The following is a 5445-nucleotide window of genomic DNA, read 5'->3' as shown; positions in this document are numbered from 1 at the left end:
TTAATTGCAACAATTTTCTGGGTCATGACTTGATTCTCAAGTCACCCCGACTAATGTGATCTTGGTAATTGTGATAGATAGGGGAAATTTTTGAAGTTTGAAGACACTGAGTGGCACCTGCTTGTTTTTCTCATGTTTGCCGTATCTGTTTTTGTATTTTTTTTCCCTGCAGAATTGCTTGTTTTTACTTAGGTGTAATTAATGTGGTGGTTGAGACCCCTCAAATTCAGTGCTTCATTGACAAGGCATAAGCAGCTTTACAACGCTAAACTTGTCAGCTTAATAGCAAGCTCTCGAACACTGTTACATTAACAAATGAGTTTGGATGCAGATTGGAGAAATATATCAATTAGTAATCACAAGAAGTCTGTTTTCCATTTTATTTTAATGGCAAGTTTAATAAAGATTATTTAAACACGTTCAAGTACTTTGCATCGTCCTACATACACTTAAATACAACTTCTATGAGGGCTTTTTAAAAATTATTTTCTTCTCCTGATGTAGCAGACGGTGATAACACTGTGTCGCAGCTATCTTATAAAACTGGGTTCCTGGCATTCTCCCATATCCTTCCAGGCAAGGATGTCTTGGGTTACTCTAATGGAATTCTATCTTATTGGTAAATAATAGTCTGCCTTGATTAACTGTTCCAGTGTAATCCCTTCTCCCCTACATGTAATAAAGTAGTTGAATTAGTAATTAAGTGGATTACTTAACACTTAAGAATGACTGCATGAGAGTATAAATGGGTATACAATAGGAACATCATTCTTATTGTAGACTTATTGGTCTGTAGTCTGCTTATTATACTAGGGCAAAACCAAAGTAATGGACAGCAGAGTCCTGTGAACAGAATGGAAGGCAGAATAGGCTCCCAAAGCCTGACTTCTTGGATCAACACCATTTTTACCTTTGATGTTTTCACTTACTGAATTATATCCATTATTAAGTGTATGTGATGAAAAATACAGTAATTTGCTGGGATACAGCTAGTGTAATGTGGCTTCAAGGGGCATACAGAGAAGGAAAAAGCCCAAGTATATTTATGATAAAAGTGCTAGCAGAGGGAGCCTGTATAGTTCCCCGAATATGGTGGTAAAATTGCCATTGGCAAAAGAAACACAGAGAAATGGTTCTTCTAATAATTCTTTACCATTTTCCTGTTCTTCCTGCTGAGACTGCTAAATGATTTGTTGGCCTGAATGACATTAACATCATCCCCTCCTTGAAATGTGAGAGCTATTATTATAATGTGCACCCTTATTTCTGTGGTTGGGGAAAAGAAAGCTATGCAAGTACGAAAATTGATTATTATTTGTGCATTGGGAGCTTAGTCCCAAATGGCACACGGGAGTGTGAAAAATCGAAGATAATTGTCATTTATATGTTGTTTTTGTAGGGTTGGATTTCAGCTATTTCTGCAAACCCTGAGTATCTCAGTGGGAAAGGACTCTCTTGAATACATGGTTTTCATGTTCCAAATACATACCTATTTACATTTTAATTTAGCAGTCTTTGTTGTAAATATGTGATTATAATCTAAAATGTGATTTTACAGAGAAGGAAGCTGTTTTTTTGATTGGTGCCTCCTTCCGTACTTTCAGTAGTACAATCAGAAGCAGAACAACCTAAACTTCCAGAGCCAAGAAGGGGGCAAGGCTACCTTTTGACTGAGACACTGGTGTAACTTCCCAGTGCCTCCTTACCGCTGTTTGTATGGATTCAGTTGCATCCAGAAGAACCAAGGTTTTACTCTTTACCTCCAAAGGCAACATTTCTTAAGCTTTGGGAGTCTCAGTTACACTGAGGCTAAGGTGTAACAACCATTAAGAACTGGCCTGGATGCGGGCTAGAAGACATGGTGTGATAATGCCATAGGGCACAATGGGCTTAAATTACAGTCTCTCTCTCCCCATTCCTCTTCCTGTATAGGGAAACAGGACTGCGTCCTTCTTCCCAGTCATCCGTCTGTTCCCCCTTCACTTACTCGCTGTTTCTGCCATCAGGGTGAGGATGAGATTGGAGAGCCGGAGCAGCTCTGGAGTTCAGTTAATGAAGGAGTTTCCCACTAGGTGGTAGTGAAGAGAATCGTGTCACATGTACTGGTCAGTGCACATTTTACTTATTTTTATCGAGGGGAATCCCACAGGGATCTTACAAGCAGAATAGCCTAGAGTAGCTCCGAGCTACACTGTCAAAACTGGATCTCTTGATTTTTTTTTTTGCCTTCCCTTTCTGCTCATTTCCATGCTATTTGTTCCTCCCAAAATGAAGCAGCATTGACAACTATACCTGTCATGTCCTTTCCTGAAAGGTGAAGTGTGTACACGAAGTTACTCTCGTTCTCTTTCCACCTCCATTATAGCAGAATCAAGACATGGTTAGCTAAATGTCACCTAATGACATTTAAGCAATTTGGAGGTGAGGATTCTTTGTAGCCAGTACTTTCATCTGATTTTAATCCACCACACTTGCCTCTGAGAGCTACCCTTCCAAACACAGAAAAAAAAGAACACCTTATTTTTGTTTGCTGCTAGTTTTGAAATACCTTGACAGGTCTAAGTAATGCATCAGTCTACGTCAAAGGTTCCAGACAGAACAGGTATTTTGGAAGGACTTTGTAATGTCAGAGTAAACTGTCACTGAAATTCAGAGTAAAGCTCTCATGTAGGTCCAAAGACAGACCGTACAAAAGATATGCTGAGAAAATTATCTGGGGAATGCAAGCAGTGCTCCAATTTGCAGTAAGACCAGATGCTGGGTCTGCAAGGAAGAATAAATTTCTCTTGTGAATTCATCCCACCGCTATCCTGTAATGATAGAGCAAGCTTGTGAAATCATTTAGTAGTCTAGTCACAAAGCCTGAGATGCTGAAAAAAATTATACTTTAATTGCTCATCAGCTATAAATCATTTGGGCCAAATTAATGTGCTGGAAATTTTGCAAGACTGAGAAATTTGAAGCTATTTCAATAAGGACACAAAACAGGGATATTGTTTCATAGATACCAGCATCAGTTTTACATCCTACTCTCAGGGAAAAAAAAAATTAAGAAAGGCTCTTTAGTACCAAGACAAGGCTGAAGCACTGAATTATCTTTCCCGGTATTGATTCAAAAGGATGGAGAGGTTCTTTTTCCCTCTTGCATTTACTCTATTATAATCGGTGAAAAGGGTAGCAAACAGGCATGCTAGAGGCACTGGGACTGCACCACAGTGGAGTGAGGATTTCAAATTATTCGTCTGTTTTCTAATTATTACTGTAGGTTTTTCTGCTGTGCTGAGGGAGAATAAAGGCAGGGAACTTCTCCATTGTGCAAGTCCTACCCAGAGCCTGAACATTTTTTTACCAGGGGATGTGCGTATGTGGGAACACCAGAATTACCACCAAAACTGCTTGACTAGGCTGGGTACCCTACAGCTCAACATTCTGAGCATGACTCACTCCTCTCTCCTTGCATCATATCCACCAAAGCTTTCTGTACCTACTGAGATGGACACAAGTACTGTGTATGGGGCGTAAGTTGGAGGGCAAAGAGCTCTATGGTCAAATAGGGGAGAAGGTTTTTCAAGGTAGCCCAGCCTGAGCTGGATGAGAGGAAATGTTAGCATTACTCACCATCTAATCTTTCTAGTACACCTAGGTGCCATGACTGACCCCAGCAGGGATCCCAGTAAGCTAGTCAGTCACGGTCCTTTGAATGTTTCCACCTCATAGTTGATAAATCTGATTCTCAAGCAGATTTTAGTAAGCGGGTAGAGTGCTGATTATGTCAGGAGCTCTAAGGTCATTCCTGTCCCCAAGCTGTGAAAAGCACAGAGAATGTGGATGCTGAGGTGTGACGACAACCCAAATCACTTGTTTCCAATGCATATACAGGCATACGGGGCGGGGGGAGAAGCTTTCAAAGTCCAGCACCATCTTACTAAAAAGCACTGTTTAAGTGAAGCACAAGAATCCCAGGCATTCCCTCCACCAAGACCAAGTCAGTCTGTGTTGCGTATGCAGCATCTCCTTTCTGCAGCATCCCAAAACTTCAGGTGGCTGGAACATGTTGCAGTTTCCTCTTTATTGATGAAGGAACTAAGCTAGTAGAGATGAAGTGAGCCACCCAAGATCACAGAGACAACTGGTAACAGAACTGAGAAGAAATGAGCCGTTCCTTATCTTCCATCCTGTGTCATGACTACACACCAGCCTAAGTTTTTTTTCCATTTAAGAGAATAAATGAGATGGACAAAATGGAAATTGTTTATTCAATCCACTAATAGAAATAAACTAGAGTGGGCTCCAAATGCCATTTTAGAGGCATCTGGCATCTCTGTAGATGCAACGAGAATGTCCCAATGTCTCATTAATTTTTTGAAGATTTTAGCAAAATTGTATTAAGGCACAGAATTTCTCCATCCTTTTTTTTTTTTTTTAACCAAATACCTAATTTTACCAGACCCGGCCATTGTTCTTCATTGAATGCAGTTACATCACCTCCAAGCGTGTGTTAAAACCGGCTCTCCTCCCTCCCACACCAAAAGGAACAGCGAACGAGACTGCACAGCTGGACTGGAACAATCGCTCCGAACTCCACAAAGCCCCCCTTGCACAAATCACTGCAAGCGAAGTGACAGGAGAATACGGATGACTCCAGCGACCAAACCTAGGACACTAGTTCTGCATTTGGCAGAAGCGTAACCGAGGGCTGTCGGCACCGCAGAAACGTGCGAGGAGACGGGACCAGTATCGAGGGCTGCCAGTCCCTCTGCCTGGGACCTGCCCAGTTTTAAGATAGGGCTGGTGGTAACATGAAGCCTCTGATTTTTATTTGCTCAAAGTATGTTGAATGTTATTTGCCTGTCTTAAAAAAAAAAAAAGTATTCTGAGCGCTCGATCCTCTTTATTTTACTTGCTTTGTTTAAAGGACAGAGCGACCTCCAGAAACACACCGTGAGCGCTCGCAGTTGTGATTTACCTCGCCTGAACTCTGCCTTTACCACCCACCCCTCCATCGGAAGGGAAACCCACCGCGACAGCCACTCGAAGTCCGTCTGGGAGGCGGCGGGAACTCGGCGGACCTGCCCGAACACCGGCAGGAGCGGCCGGTTTCCCACGCTCGGAGAACCGCGGCACTCTCCCGCTCCGTTAGGCCACAGCCCCGCAAGCCCTCCCCGCTCACCCCACCAGCCCGGGGAAGCCTGAACCCCCGGCCTCCTGCCCCCGCTTGGCTCTTCCCGACCGGGACCTGCCCGCTTTTCTGGCGGAGAAAACTCCGGTTCTCCCGCCCGCTGCCCTCCTCCCGGCACACCCGCGCAGCGAACCCGCCCGCCCGAGCCTGAGCGGCGGCGCTAAGCGCGGCCGGGCCCGACAACCAGCAAACCGCCGTCGCCACCTCCTCCTTCGCCCATCGGCGCCTGCGCGCGGCCGGCGGCGGCGGCGGCACCGGCACGTGAG

This window comes from Haliaeetus leucocephalus, unplaced genomic scaffold (genome assembly GCF_000737465.1).
Source record: "Haliaeetus leucocephalus isolate CR32 unplaced genomic scaffold, Haliaeetus_leucocephalus-4.0 Scaffold13, whole genome shotgun sequence".
Lineage (NCBI taxonomy): Eukaryota > Metazoa > Chordata > Aves > Accipitriformes > Accipitridae > Haliaeetus > Haliaeetus leucocephalus.
Note: the sequence above shows the minus strand (reverse complement) of the source record.